Below are 17,438 nucleotides of genomic sequence, written 5' to 3'. Positions count from 1 at the left end.
CTGCTTCTGATATTGTTGTTTTGTGTGCTAATTATTTTCATCTATAAGTTTTTGCTTGAGTTTTTGAGTGGGTAGGTTGTTTTATTTTAGTCATAGTTGTACTATATCTTCTTGATTAGTTTGCTGTGGAAGATAGATTTTTGTTTGTCTGGATCTTTTTCCCAGATTTGCACTAATATTAAGTTTTGATGGTTTGATGTATTCTGTGGTTTTGACTTGCTTCAAAGCTGACCATTTTGTTTGCCAGTTGAAAATGAGAGAGGTTTAGGTTGATGTGGGTTTTGTTGCTTGTTGATACTGGATTGAGACTGAGATTTCCTTGGTAGTATTCTAACAGCTTTGTGTGGATAATATTTGATAGTGTGAGATCTTTTGTTGGGAGGTTGAGTTACTGTGATTTGGTTGTTGATGGTCACTTTGTTGTGTTGGAGATTTTAGCCCAGGATTTGATTGGCCGTTTTTTATTTATTTATTTATTTTTATTTTTATTTTTTTTTTTTTAAGGTAAATTCTTTTTGTGTTAGGTTGTTCTTTTACATATTTATTTCCCTGTTGCCTAGATCTTTTTATCTGAGATCCTGATTCTTTTGGTCAAATTAACGAGTTTGGCTTAATTTTGATTTGAGAATTCCTTCAATTAATGGAAAGAGATTTGAATTGATCTAATTTAAGGTGAATATAAACACCTAAGAGTGTTTTAGATTTTTTGGTGAACTTTAGTGAAGATTTTCCTGGGTGAGGTTTAGCAGATCTGGAATTTGTTTTAAGAAGTAAGTTCACATGCATTTGGGGATGAAAGAAGACTACCTTGTTGGACGGGAAAATTTGACTAGGTGTCATCTCAGATCTCCTGGAAGCAATAGAATAATGAGTTTGAGAGACCATGGATCTTTGTTGACTAGATGGATTTGATTGAAGTCTAATCCGACCAGTTTTAGCTGAAGAAGGTACTTGCTGATGTGAAACTGGTCCTTGAGAAGAAAGATTTTGTAATAGTCTAGTTTTTGGCTTATTTCTCTTGTGTCCCACTTAACTGCAAAAACAAAAATGAAAACATTAAGTACATATAAGATGGCAAGTACTGCCTTCTTTCATTAGCATTATCATCCCTATGTGATAAGATATTTATATAATAATAAAGTTCTTAAACAAGAATGTTGACCACATTTAAAGACAACATATGTAATATTAAAAAGATGACTGGACTGAAAGCTATTTGGAGGTAGGGGTATAATCTGTCTGCTTCCATACTCAATTTTCAGAACCTATAGATACATATAATACCATACAATAAAAATTTATTGAATGAAGTTTAATAGCCGATATACTTATACTTGGCTTTATTCCAATCTTTGTAGTTTACTCTTTGGAAGTCCTTAAAATGCTTTAAATTAGTTATATATATTAATAAAATTTTCCTACTTCCCAACCTCCATCAGCTCTCCTTATCCCACCTGCCCTGGGCACACTGTTTATGTTTCCAAATGTTTAGCATTCCTCATGTTTTTCAAAATATATTTTGAGGGAATATGTCTTTTTTCTACAACGGTTGTGCTGTTAATTTTCCTTCTTCTAATTCCTTCTCTTTCCCTTCCTTTTTTCTCTAATTTGTTTTTGTTCTTCCTATTTTTCTGTCTCCCTCCATTTAAAAATTATATTTCATTTACATCCATTACATTCATATACATCCATTTCAATTGATGTATAATAGATGTGCATATTTTCAGGGCACATGTGATAATCTAATACATTAATATAATTTGTAAAGATCAATTTAGTGTAATTGGGATATCCATTACCTTAAATGTGTCTTGTCTTTATGCTAAAAACATTCAAATTATTTTCTTCTGTCTATTTTGAAACATACAATAGATTATTATAAACTACAGTCACCTTACTGATCTGTCAAACATTAGGTCTTATTTCTTCTTCTCCTTTCATTTTTGTTTTCTTACTTTATCATTTATACTGGTGCTTTGTCCTGGGAAGGGTGTTAGATGCTGGGGAATTCAAAGATGTACAAAACAGATATGATGCATGTGCTCATGGGGTTTAAGTCTAGCATTAATAATGAAAAATATTACTCTATATTCCTCCATTGGAGCATGAAATTCATATGACATTTTAAAGATGCTGAGAAATTCTGCAGCTAAATCAAAACAAAAAAATTAATATTTCTAGTTCTATTTCTAAACCTATTTGACTCCAGGAACTTTTAAAAATTAAGTTTTGATGTAATATAATATATAAATATAATAGTATATGGAACATGCATCAGAAAAATGAGAGGAAACAACATAACCCTATGTTGAATATTATTTTAAATTATATTTACTTCTTTCCATATATGTGTGCATCTCTAGGTCTTTCATGTTCGAGAAGACGTATATGGTAACTTCTTTTTATATATGCTAAGACTAAGAAATTAATAATAATAACCAATGCTGATAGTATCTTGGAGTTAAAAAATGATTTTCTGATTTATCAAAACAGAATTTCTGGTCATAGTTTTGTTGTGAAAATAAACTCTATTAACTTAAATATCACGTTAAAACTTTTCAAATAAGTGAAATTTAACTGTTAAATATTTAAATATATTAAATATAATTTTTAAATTCTGAATTATCAATTAGTATGTTGAATTAACAAAAATGCATTTCATTCATATAGTGCTTTTAAATTTTCACTTCTAAACAGTGTTATTTGATTGAAATAATACATATAAAATTACTGAAATTAAGATAATAAACCATTGTGCAATAGAGCCATGGTGATTATTGATGAAAAGTGTCGACCGGGCGCGGTGGCTCACGCCTGTAATCCCAGCACTTTGGGAGGCTGAGGCGGGCGGATCACAAGGTCAGGAGATCGAGACCACGGTGAAACCCCGTCTCTACTAAAAATACAAAAAATTAGCCGGGCGCGGTTGTGGGCGCCTGTAGTCCCAGCTACTCGGGAGGCTGAGGCAGGAGAATGGCGTGAACCTGGGAGGCGGAGCTTGCAGTGAGCCGAGATCGCGCCACTGCACTCCAGCCTGGGCGACAGAGCGAGACTCTGTCTCAAAAAAAAAAAAAAAAAAAAAAAAAAAGAAAAGTGTGAACATAATCATAATATACTTTAAGATAAATATTATATTATTATAAATGTACAAACCTATTAATGTGCACTTTTATTTAGAAATATGATGTTCAGTCTTACTAGATATGATGAACTAAATGATGTGGCCTCCATTACTACATAACCTCTCTACTTTCATTTTAGTCCCCTATAGTCTATTTCCAAACAGGAGACAGAGTGCTTTTAAAAACAAAAGTCAGGCACCAAATCCCCTCCTTAAACTTCCCAGTGGGTTCCCATTGACTTCTGAATGAGATCCAAACTTCTTGCCACCACTTAGAAGGTGCTACAGGAACCGGCTCCTACCTTATTCTCCCTCGCAATCATTCACTTCCAGATTCTGACCTGCTAAGCTTCTTCCCTACTTGGTGGACCTTTGTCTAGAATTCTCTGATCCAATATCATCACTTGGCTGTTATTTTTTCTCTTTTTATTCAGCTTAAATGATGTCTCTTTGAAAAGGCTTTTCGAAACACCCAATCTAAACTAACATTTTTAATCTCTATCATTTCATCCTATGTTATTTCATAGTTTATTTTTATCACTAAAACAATTTTTTAATTTTGTTTCCTGTGATTTGCCTCCCTTCTTCATGAAAGTAGGCTCAGTGAGAGCAGTAACTCTCTTTCTTTTCTGTGCTGTATTTCCAGTTCTTTGAACAGTGCCTGCCACATAATATGACTTTGATAAATGTATGTTGAATGCATGAATCAATTGTTTACCTTGTATTAATGTCCCTTGAATATAACCTGGAATTGGTTTATTAATTCTTATTGGAAAAATATCATTTAGATTCTTATGTAGAGAGTGCAGACTTTTAGAGTACCATTTTGATCTTAGAAGCTTCATTTCTGATCAGGTGTGGTGGCTCATGCCTGTAATCATAGTGCTTTGGGAGGCAGAGGCAGGTGGATCACCTGATGTCAGGAGTTCAAGAACAGCCTGGCCAACATGGTGAAACCTTGTCTCTACTAAAAAATACAAAAATTAGTCAGGTGTGGTGGCACATGCCTGTAGTCCCAGCTACTCAGGGGGCTGAGGCTGGAGAATCGCCTGAACCTGGGAGGCAGAGATTGCAGTGAGCCCAGATCCGGCCACTGCACTCCAGTCTGGGAGACAGAGTGAGACTCTAAACCAAACCAAACCAAACTAAACCAAACCAAACCATACAAACAAACTTCGTTTCCTGAAGTGTTAACTTTTCTGTTTCAGGGCTGATATTTTCCGGGAGTTATCAAGCAAACATCAACAGTCTTTAAGAATTTGAGCTTTCTTTATGATAGTTATTATTTTTGTGTTGTAAAAAGGTGAAAGAGAAAAACAAATGCAATTTATTATATTGCAATATCTAGACTTTTGGTTGGGGATGATGCTGGTCAGTACCCTGTAGTTACGTATTCAGAAATGGTAACAAATGGCACCTGACCAGAAATGAGGTTTCTAAGATCAAGATAATACTCTTTCCAGTACATGAGCCATTACTTACAGCTTGAGTAGCTCACAGATAGAAGGGATAGTGCTCTTCTACATTCCACATGATTTTCAAAAATAACCAAGCCTGGATAGGCATTATTAGTTATGTTCTTTTAAAAATTATTTTTAGTATCCAAAGCTAGCTCTTTATATATGGACATCTATTCAAGATCTGCTCAAACTCTATTTTCTTCATGAATCTTTTCAGGACTTAGTGAGGGGAAAAAATAGATCTTAAAAAGCAGCTCCTGGAGTCGCTTTCAAGATGACCAAATAGGAACAGCTCTGGTCTACAGGTCCCAGTGAGATCAACGCAGAAGATGGGTAATTTCTGCGTTTCCAACTGACATACATGACTCATCTCATTGGGACTGGTTGGACAGTGGGTGCAGCCCACAGAGGGTGAGCCAAAACAGGGCAGGGCATCGCCTCACCCGGGAAGCACAAGTGGTTGGGGTATTTCCCTTTCCCAGCCAAGGGAAGCCATTAGTGACTGTACCTGGAAAACGGTACACTTCTGCCTAAATACTGCACTTTTCCCATGGTCTTCACAACTGGCAGACCAGATTCCCTCCTGTGACTGGCTTGGTGGGTCCCACTCCCATGGAGACTTGCTTGCTGATAGCGCAGTGGTCTGAGATTGACCTGGGATGCTGAGCTTGGTGGGTGGAGAGGAGTTTCCCATTGCTGAGGCTTGAGTAGGTGGTTCTATGTACAGTGTAAACAAAGTGGCAGGGAAGCTCGAACAGGGTGGAGCCCACCGCAGCTCAGCAAGGCCTACTTCCTCTCTAGATTCCACCTCTGGAGGCAGGGCATATCTGAACAAAAGGCAGCAGACAGCTTCTGCAGACTTAAACGTCCCTGCCTGACAGCTCTGAGGAAAGCAGTGGTTCTCCCAGCACTGTGTTTAAGCTCAGATAACAGACAGACTGCCTCCTCAAGTGGGTCCTGACTGGGAGACACCTCCCAGTAGGGGCTGACAGACACCTCATACAGGCAGGTGCCCTTCTGGGATGAAGCTTCCAGAGAAAGGATCAGGCAACAATATTTGCTGTTCTTCAGCCTCTGCTGTTGATACCCAGGCAAACTGAGTCTGGAGTGGACCCCCAGCAAACTCCAACAGATCTGCAGCTGAGGGGCCTGTCTGTTAGAAGGAAAACTAACAACAGAAAGGAACACCATCAACATCAACAAAAAGGACATCCACACCAAAACTGCATCACACATCTTTGATGTCACCAACATCAAAGACCAAAGGTAGATGAAACCACAAAGATGGGGAGAAACCAGAGCAGAAAGGCTGAAAATTCCAAAAACCAGAATGCCTCTTCTCCTCCAAAGGAACACAACTCCTCACAAGCAAGGGAACAAAACTGGATGGGGAGTGAGTTTGATGAGTTGACAGAAGTAGGCTTCAGAAAGTTGGTAATAACAAACTTCTCCGAGCTAAGAAGCATGTTCTAACCAATCGCAAGGAAGCTAAAAACCTTGAAAAAAGGTTAGACAAATGGCTAACTAGAATAATCAGTGTAGAGAAGAGCTTAAATGACCTGATGGAGTTGAAAACCACAGCACGAAAACTTTGTGAAGCATACACAAGCTTCAATAGCCGATTTGATCAAGTGGAAGAAAGGATATCAGTGATTGAAGGTCAAATTAATGAAATAAAGCAAGAAAACAAGATTAGAGAAAAAAGAGTGCAAAATGAACAAAGCCTCCAAGAAATAAGGGACTATATGAAAAGACCAAATCTATGTTTGATTGTTGTACCTGAAAGTGACGGGGAGAATGCAACCACATTGGAAAACACTCTGCAGGATATTATCCAGGAGAACTTCCCCAAACTAGCAAGGCAGGCCAACATTCAAATTCAGGAAATGCAGAGAACACCACAAAGATACTCCTTGAAAAGAGCAACCCCAAGACACGTAATTGTCAGATTCACCAAGGTTGAAATAAAGGAAAAAATGTTAAGAGCATCCAGACAGAAAGGTCATGTTACCCACAAAGGGAAGCCCATCAGACTAACAGTGATCTCTTGGCAGAAACCCTACAAGCCAGAAGAGAGTGGGGGCCAATATTCAACATTCTTAAAGAATTTTCAATCCAGAATTTCATATCCAGCCAAACTAAGCTTCATAAGTGAAGGAGAAATAAAATCCTTTACAGACAAGCAAATGCCGAGAGATTTTGTCATCACCAGGCCTGTCTTACAAGAACTCCTGAAGGAAGCACTAAACATGAAAAGGAACAACCAGGACCAGCCACTGCAAAAACATGCCAAAGAGCATTGCTATGAAGAAACTGCATCAATTAATGGGTGAAATAACCAGCTAGCATCATAATGACAGGATCAAATTAACACATAACAATATTAACCTTAAATGTAAATGAAATAAATGCCCCAATTAAAAGCACAGACTGACAAATTGGATAAAGAGTCAAGAACCATTGAATCATTAGTGTGCTGTATTCAGGAGACCCATCTCACATGCAAAGACACACATAGGCTCAAAATAAAGGGATGGACGAAGATCTACCAAGCAAATGGAAAACAAAAAACAAAAAACAAACAAACAAACAAAAAGCAGGGGCTGCAGTCCTAGTCTCTGATAAAACAGATGTTAAACCAACAAAGATCAAAAGAGACAAAGAAGGCCATTACATAATGGTAAAGGAATCAATTCAACAAGAAGAGCTAACTATCTTAAATATATATGCACCCAATACAGGAGCACCCAGATTAATAAAGCAAGTTCTTAGAGACCAACAAAGAGACTTAGTCTCCTGCACAATAATAATGGGAGACTTTAACACCACACTGTCAATATTAGACAGATCAATGAGACATAAAATTAACAAGAATATCTAGGGCTTGAACTCAGCTCTGGACCAAGCAGACCTAATAGACATCTACAGAACTCTTCACCCCAAATCAATAGAATATATATTCTTCTCAGCTCCACATCACGTTTATTCTAAAATTGACCACATAATTGAAATTAAAACACTCCACAGCAAATGCAAAAGGACAGAAATCATAATAAACAGTCTCTCAGACCACAGTGCAATCAAATTAGAACTCAGGATTAAGAAACTCACTCAAAACCACACAAGTACATGGAAACTGAACAAACTGCTCCTGAATGACTACTGGTTAAATAATGAAATTAAGGCAGAAATAAAGGTGTTCTTTAAAACCAATGAGAACAAAGACACAATGTACCAGAATCTCTGGGACACATTTACAGTAGTGTGTAGAGGGAAATTTATAACACTAAATACCCACAAGAGAAAGCAGGAAAGATCTAAAATCAACACCCTAACATCACAATGAAAAGAACTAGAGAAACAAGAGCAAACAAATTCAAAAGCTAGCAGAAGACAAGAAATAACTAAAATCAGAGCAGAACTGAAGGAGATAGACACACAAAAAAACCCTTCAAAAAATCTATGAATCCAAGAGCTGGTTTTTTGAAAAGATCAACAAAATAGATAGACTGCTAGCAAGACTAATAAAGAAGAAAAGATTGAAGAATCAAATAGACACAATAAAAAATGATAAAGGGGATATCACCACCGATCCCACAGAAATACAAACTACTGTCAGAGAATACTATAAACACCTCTATGCAAATAAACTAGAAAATCTAGGAGAAATGGATAAATTCCTGGATGCATACACCCTCCCAAGATTAAACCAGGAAGAAGTTGAGTCTCTGAATACACCAATATCAAGTTCTGAAATTAAGGCAGTAATTAATAGCCTACCAACAAAAGAAAGTCCAGGACAAGACGGATTCACAGCCAACTTCTACCAGAAGTGCAAAGAGGAGCTGGTACCATTCCTTCTGAAACTTACAGTCAACAGAAAAAGAGGGAATCCTCCCTAACTCATTTTATGAGGCCAGCATCATCCTGATACCAAAGCCTGGCAGAGACACAACAAAAAAAGAGAATTTTAGACCAATATCCCTAATGAGCATCCATGCAAAAATCCTCAATAAAATACTGGCAAACCGAATCCAGCAGCACATCAAAAAGCTTATCCACCATGATCAAGTGGGCTTCATCCCTGGGATGCAAGGCTGGTTCAACATATGCGAATCAATAAACGTAATCCATCACATAAACAGAGGCAATGGCAGAAACCACATGATTATCTCAATAGAAGCAGAAAAGGCCTTTGACAAAATTCAACACCACTTCATGCTAAAAACTCTCAATAAACTAGGTCGTGATGGAACATGTCTCAAAATAATAAGAGCTATTTATGACAAACCCACAGCCAATATCATACTGAATGGGCAAAAACTGGAAGCATTCACTTGGAAAACCGGCACAAGAAAAGGATGCCCTCTGTCAGCACTCCTGTTCAACATAGTATTGGAAGTTCTGGCCAGGGCAATCAGGCAAGTGAAAGAAATAAAGAGTATTCAGTTAGGAAAAGAGTAAGTCAAATTGTCTCTTTGCAGATGACATGATTGTATTTTTAGAAAACCCCATCGTCTCAGTCTGAAATCTCCTTAAGCTGATGAGCAATTTCAGCAAAGTCTCAGGATACAAAATCAATCTGCAAAAATCACAAGCGTTCCTATGCACCAAGAACAGACAACCAGAGAGCCAAATCATGAGTGAACAACCAATCACAATTGCTACAAAGAGAAAAAAATACCTAGGAATCCAACTTAGGGATGTGAAGGACCTCTTCAAGGAGAACTACAAACCACTGCTGAACAAAATAAAGGAGGATACGCACAAATGGAAGAACATTTCATGCTCATGGATAGGAAGAGTCAATATTGTGAAAATGGCCATACTGCCCAAGGTAATTTATAGATTCAATGCTATCACCATCTAGCTACCAATGACTTTCTTCACAGAACTGGAAAAAACTACTTTAAAGTTCATATGGAACCAAAAAAGAGCCTGCATTGCCAAGACAATCCTAAGCAAAAAGAACAAAGCTGGAGGCATCATGATATCTGACTTCAAACTATACTACAAGGCTACAGTAACCAAAACATCATGGTACTGGTACCAAAACAGATATCCAAACCAATGGAACAGTACAGAGGCCTCAGAAATAATACCACAAATCTACAACCATCTGATCTTTGACAGATCTGACAGAAATAAGCAATGGGGAAAGGATTCCCTATTCAATAAATGGTGTTGGGATAACTGGCTAGCCATAGGTAGAAAGCTGAAACTGGATCCCTTCCTTATACTTTATACAAAAATTAACTCAAGATGGATTAAAGACTTAAATGTAAGACCTAACACTATAAAAACCCAAGAAGAAAACCTAGGCAATACCATTCAGGACATAGGCATGGGCAAAGACTTCAAGACTAAAACACCAAAAGCAATGGCAACAAAAGCCGAAATAGACAAATGGGATCTAATTAAACTAAAGAGTTTCTGTACAACAAAAGAAACTCATCAGAGTGATCAGGCAACCTACAGAATGGGAGAAAATTTTTGCAATCTATCCATCTGGCAAAGGGCTAATATCCAGAATCTACAAGGAGCTTAAACAAATTTCCAAGAAAAAACCAAACAACCCCATCAAAAAGTGGGCAAAGGATATGAACAGATACTTCTCTAAAGAAGATGTTTATGCAGCCAACAGACATATGAAAAAATGCTCATCATCACTGGTCATCAGAGAAATGCAAATCAAAACCACAATGAGATGCCATCTCATGACAGTTGGAACGGCAATCATTAAAAAGTCAGGAAACAACAGATGCTGGAGTGGATGTGGAGAAATAGGAATGCTTTTACACTTTTGGTGGGCGTGTAAATTAGTTCAACCATTGGGAAGACAGTGTGGTAATTCTTCAAGGATCTATAGCCAGAAATACCATTTGGCCCAGCAATCCCATTACTGGGTATATACTCAAAGGATTATAAATCATGCTACTATAAAGACACATGCACACGTATATTTATTGTGGCACTATTCACAATAGCAAAGACTTGGAACCGACCCAAATGTCCATCAATAATAGACTGGATAAAGAAAATGTGGCACATATACACCATGGAATACTATACTATGCAGCCATATAAAAGGATGTCCTTTGCAGGGACATGGATAAAGCTGGAAACCATCATTTTCAGCAAAATATCACAAGGACAGAAAACCAAACACTGGATATTCTCACTCATAAGTGGGAGTTGGACAATGAGAACACATGGACACAGGAAGGGGAACATCACACACTGGGGCCTGTTGGGGAGTGGGGGACAGGGGGAGGGATAGCGTTAGGAGAAATACCTAATGTAAATGATGAGTTGATGGGTGCAGCAAACCACCATGGTGCATATATACCTATGTAACAAACCTGCATGTTGTGCACAAGTACCCTAAACCTTAAAGTATAATATTAAAAAAAGCAGCTCCCATAAATTCTATCTTTATTTTCTATTCTGAGACACTCATACTAACAGACATTAGATTATATGTAAGAGAGAGACATTCAAAATAAGTTATATTTTTATGGCCTTTTATACTATTTTTAAATGCCATACACATAAACAGAGGGTGTCAACAGTAGAAAAAGGTAAAATGCAATGTTAAGAAAATTCAACACCCAAGTATTAAGACTGAGAATATGAAACGTGAAATCAGAAGTGCCATGGTATGTTCTCTTCTTCAGTTGTAAAAGGGTCTATCTATCCATCTCCAAACTAATAATTTGTTTACTTACAATTACATATAAAGGTGGATCAACTGACTCATGAGTACTTATTGAGAAAGAAGTCACAAAAGCTAATAGACTCAGGTTCAGGTAGGACATTCTCATTGCCTCTAGCTATTGTTTGAAAGTAAGCACAAGAAATGTCCATTTCAGTTGTCGTAAAAGATCCTCTTTATTTGTTCCAGAATAATGACAGTTTTGAAGAACAGTTTAACAAAGTAATCACTGAGAGACATGGTTGTTAGAATTGTAGACAAATGTGCTACGTATTGAACTATATAAAGTATAATAGAACATTTTAATTCTTTTTTAATGTTAGGAAATATAATTATGCTACTATATACATATTTTATAGTAGAATGAATACTACAGCATTTTTGGTAAACAGACTGTTAGTAATTAAAGATTTCCTTTGGGTATATACCCAGTAATGGGATTGCTGGGTCGAATGGTAGTTCTGCCTCTGGGTCTTTGAGGAATTGCCACGCTGTCTTTCACAATGGGTGAATGAATTTATACTCCCACCAATAGTGTATAAGCTTTCTTTTTTCTCCACAACCTTACCAGCATCTATTATTTTTTGACTTTTTAATAATACCCATTGTGACTGGTGTCTCATTGTGGTTTTTATTTGCATTTCTCTAATGATCAGTGAGGTTGAGCTTTTTTTTTTCATTTGTTGTTTGGCTGCATGTATGTCTTCTTTTGAAACATGTCTGTTCATTTCCTTTGCAGTGACATAGACGGAGGTGGAGGCCATTATCCTTAGAAAACTAACGCAGGAATGGAAAACCACATATTGCATGTTCTCACTTATAAGAGGGAGCTAAGTGATAACACATGGACACATAGAGGAGAACAACATTCATTGGGGCCTTTTGGAGGGTGGTGGATGGGAGAAGGGAGCAGATCAGAAAAAATAACTAAAGGGTACTAGGCTTAATACCTGGGTGATGAAATAATATGTACAAAAAACCCCTTATGACACAACTTCACCTATGTAATAAACCTGCACTTGTACCCCTGAACTTAAAATAAAAGTTAAAAAAGGCCGGGCATGGTGGCTCATGCCTGTAATCCCAGCATTTTGGGAGGCCAAGCCAGGGAGATTGCCTGGGTTATGATTTTGATACTAGCCTGCCCAACATGGTGAAACCTCATCTCTACTAAAAATATAAAAATTTAGCTGGTTGTGGTGGTGCTCACTTGTAATCCATGCTACTTGGGAGGCTGAGGTAGGAGAATTGCTTCACCCGGGAGTCGGAGGTTGCAGTGAGCCGAGATGGCACTGCTGCACTCCAGCCTAGGAGACAGAATGAGACTCCATCTCAAAAAAAAAAAAAAAAGAAAAAAAAAAAAGTAAAAACACCCTGCTTAAAAAATAAATAAATAAAAGTCTTGGTTTTGAATTTCAAAAAATATTTCCAAAATATGATATGAATAGTAAGGGAAAACATGTAGCTAAATCTCATTAGATTTAATAAATATCTATTATCATGTTCAAGTGTAACCATATAGGGTAGTTAAGAATCAAATATAAATGTTTTGTGTGGATTTTCTGAGGGCTGGCTGGTCTACATTTCTAATAGATAGTTGGTATAATTAAAAGATTGCCTATTGAATTCAGAATCTTAGAAACATAGATTGGTATCATTGGAAAGAATTTAGGAGATGATCTTATTTCTCTACCCAGGATAAGGGCAACTCTAGCTGCCCAAGCAGTTTTACGAAAAGAGTATCAGACTTTTATTCCCATATGCATGTACTTTCTATAAATCCTTTATTTAATCATTATGAATTACAGATGAGCTGGTATTATCTTCACAATTAATCAGGAAAAGGTTTAATTGCCTTGTCCAAAGCCACAAATCTACAAAGTGAATAAATTAGTCTTTGAATCAGGACTTTTCAACTCTAAGTTCTGTGGCTTAATACAGACATAGTGGTAAGTCAGGAAACGAAGCATTACAGTCTTATTTTTTTCGTATTTATAGGTAAATACAATACAAAGAAGAAAGTCTATTTTAAAAACATTTTTCTCATATGTTCTTGGTTTCACTGCATCTAAGACTTTATCTAGGGCAAGGCTGTTTTTCCTCTGGGAGATCAAAGATTTTCCCGATCTTTTCTTCCTTCTTATATTTGGAGTTTTTCTTAGCCAAAAATGTAAGTAAACTAGATATAACCATTACATACTGAAAAGTAGCAACACAGCTCCCCATCCAGTGAATTATATTAGGACTAATGTCAGGTAGACAGGAGATATCACTAATGTTAAAAAATTATTTGCCAGTAGGAGAGAAAATCAAGACACGGTAAATTAGGTAGAATGTGGATTTCACTAGTATTAGTCCTATGAAATCTCATGATTTTTTTTTTTGTCTTACAGTTAAATTACACTGAAGATTAGAAAAATAAAACGGCATCACTAATCATATTTTAATCTAAAAGAACATTTAGAAATGCTGTTCTACCAGTGAATTTTTACACTAATCACTAGAAATGCAATGTTTAAGAAAATAACCTTGATTCTCTATTCAAAAGTCTTAGTTTGTGAATTCTCAGGTACCTACCTTTGAAGGAATCCTTCCTCCAGGTCTGGTCAAACTACCTGTCAGTTGAATTCTTGTCAGTTACTCTGTCTAGGCATTTTGGTAGCCAAGAAGCAACTTAAAATCTAAGGTGGCAAATAAGAAAGATTAGTGAGAGAAAGTTTCTTATAGTCTTCCTACTAGATTCTTTTAGGAATGGGAATTGAGTAAAGGTCATGTGTGGATGGAGGCTTTTATACTAAGAATGGTTGGTTGTTTGTTCAGTTGACAGTTGTCTGTTCAGTTGACAGTTGTCCTTTGTACCTTGATTACTTCCTGAGAAACAATGAGTTGTGTCTTAATATGCATATTGTCCTCTTGTTAAGTATGTGCTCTGAATAGAAGTATCTGTGTCAATTATCTTTGGGGCCATAGTAGACTCTCTTGCTAATCAATAGAAGTCAGACTAGCTAAAAACATCTCTATGCATACAAATAAAATCACATATTACTGAAAACATTTGAGACTATAAAATAATTAATAAAGAAAATTACAAAATATTTACAGTGAAATACAAAAAACCAGTATATATGGGATACAAAGGGAAATGCAACCCCTAGCTCTCAAATATTTACAAAAGAATGAGAAAGACTGAAAACAAATGAGCTAAATTTTTAGCATCTCTAAGAACTTGGCAAAAGCAACAAAATACATCAAGAGAAAAAAGAAAGCAATATAAGGGCAGAAATAAATGAAATAGAGAAAAAACAACAACAACAAAAACAGATGCCTTGTGAACAGAGCCATAACCCCTTCAGACTTTTGTAGGCTCACTAAAATTTTTTGTTCCATCTGATGGGAGTTGTTCTTGATGATATTACCATCAGTTTTTAAAATATCTTACTTTTCTCATATCTAATATTAGTCGATCTGGGTAGTTTGCATTTCATCTCCAGATTTTTTTTTCCTTCTTTTTTTTAACTTTTACTTTAGTTCAGGGGTACATGTGAAGGTTTGTTTTATAGGTAAGCTCAAATCATGAGAGTTTGTTATACAGATTATTTCATCACCCAGGGACTAAGCATTGTACCTAGAAGTTATTTTTTTGGCTTCTCTCCTTCCTCCCACCCTTCACCCTTAAGTAGGCCCCAGTGTCTGTTATTACTTTCTTTGTGTCCGTGAATTCTCATCATTTAGCTCACGCTTATAAGTGAGAACATGTGGTATTTGGTTTTCTGTTTCTGCATTAGTTTGCCAAGGATAATAATGGCTTCCAGCTCCATTCATGTTCCTGCAAAATACATGATCTCATTCCTCTTTATGGCTGCATAGTATTCCATGGTGTATATGTACAGATTTTCTTTATCCAATCTGTTATTGATGGGCATTTAGGTTGTTTCCGTGTTTTCACTATTGTGAACAGTGCTTCAGTGAACATTCATGTGCATTTTTATGGTAGAATGATTTGTATTTCTCTGAGTATATACCAAGTAATGAGGTTGCTGGGTCAACTGGTAGTCTGTTTTTAGGTCTTTGATGAATCACTACATTGCTTTACACAATGGTTCAACTAATTTACACTCCCACCAACAGTGTATAAGTGTTCTCTTTTCTCTGCAACCTTGCCAGCATCTGTTATTTTTTGACTTTTTAGTAATAGCCATTCTGACTGGCATGAGATGGTATCTCATTGTGGTTTTGATTTGCATTTCTCTAATGATTAGTGATATTGAACTTTTTTTCATATGCTTGTTGGCTGCACATATGCCATCTTTTGAAAAGTGTCTGTTCATGTCCTTTGCCCACATTTTAATGGGCTTTTTTTTTTCCTTGTGAATTTGTTTAAGTTTCTTATAGATGCTGGTTATTTGACCTTCATCTGATGCATAGTTTGCAAATTTTTTCTCAGAGTCTGTAGGTTGTCTGTTTACTCTGTTGATGGTTTCTTTTGCTGTGCAGAAGCTTTCAAGTTTAGTTAGATTCCATTCATCAATTTTTGCTCTTGTTGCAATTGCTTTTGGTGTCTTCACCATGAAACCTTTACCTGTTTCTATGTCCAGAATTGTATTGCCTAGGTGTCTTCCAGGATTTTTATATTTTGGGGTTTTACATTTAAGTGTTTAATCCATCTTGTGTTGAATTTTGTCTATGGAAAGGGTCCCATTTCAGTCTTTTGCATGTGGCTAGCCAGTTATCCAAGCATCATTTATCAAATAGGGAGTCCTTTCCCTATTTCTTGTTTTTGTCAGCTTTGTCAAAGAACAGATGGTCATAGGTGTGTGTTCTTATTTCTGGGCTCTCTATTTTGTTCCATTGATCCATGTGTCTGTTTTTATAACAGTACCATGCTATTTTGGTTACTGTAGCCCTGTAGTATAGTTTTGATGCAGGACAGGCAAGCTCTGAAGTGGAGCTTAGGCTGGGAGGGTTCTTGGCTTTGCCCAAGAAAGAATTCAAGGGCAAGCCAGAGGTAGAAGAAAACAGCTTTATTGAACAGGGAGTGTTATAGCTCTGGTGGTGTTACAGCTCCTTGACTGCTCCTGCAGAGCAGGGCTACTCCAGTAGGCAGAGAGTAGGAGTTTAGGGCAATTTTACAGTCATTTTTATACCCATTTTTAGTTGCCTGCAGTTTAAGGGGTGGTTTATGCAGGGAAGGGGTAGTAACTTTTGGAACACTGAGTGCCATGGAAATGGACAGTAACTCCCAGGTATTTCCATGGCAACAGTAAATTGACTTGGCTCACTAGTGGATGGGTCTGACTGACAGCTTCTTTTGACCCTGTCCTGTTTTAGATAGTCTTCAAACTGGTCTGTGTCTGATCCCTGCCTCTAGGGTCAAGTCCCACCTCCTACTTCAGTTTGAAATCAGATAATGTGATGCCCCAGCTTTGTTGTTTTTGCTCAGGATTGCCTTGGCTATTCGAGCTCTTTTTTGGTTCCATATAAATTTTAAAATAGTTCTTTCTAGTTCTGTGAAGAATGTCGTTGGTAGTTTGATAGGAATTGCATTAAATCTGTAAGTTGCTTTGGGCAGTATGGCCATTTTAATGATACTGATTCTTCCTATACTTTACTTAAGTTTTTTCCCCCGAGTCCATAGCATCAGTATAGTGATGGCATTTCCTTGTAACACCAAATAAATATATATTTAATTTATATACAACATAACACATTTCTTAGAAGAAATAATCATTACAAAGCTTTTAGTGTCAGGTTAGGTCTTTTGGTGATTATCTGTATGTCTGCCTGTAAACACCATGATTGACATAAAGTGGTAAATGTTAGAATTACTGGCTCCATGGTACAATCACCTCCCACTAGGTTCCTCCTCCAACACTGAGGATTACAATTCGAAATGAGATTTGGGTGGGGACATAAATCCAAACCGTATCAGAGATGATCCAGATGTGGTAGAAGAAGCTCTTGTTCCAGAAACAGTAGTGGCAGCTGATGTTGCAGAGAGTAGCTGTGGCAGCATCTGGGAAAATGGAAGTAGAAGTGGTAGTAGGATTGGAGCTGGTAGGGGCAACTGTGCCTGTGCATGAAAGGGCAGTTTAGGCCTCAGTGATGGTAAAAGGTAGCAGTGGGAGTGGCTGGTGGTATCACC

This window comes from Macaca thibetana, chromosome 5, assembly GCF_024542745.1.
Source record: "Macaca thibetana thibetana isolate TM-01 chromosome 5, ASM2454274v1, whole genome shotgun sequence".
Lineage (NCBI taxonomy): Eukaryota > Metazoa > Chordata > Mammalia > Primates > Cercopithecidae > Macaca > Macaca thibetana.
This window is presented reverse-complemented; position numbering follows the sequence as displayed.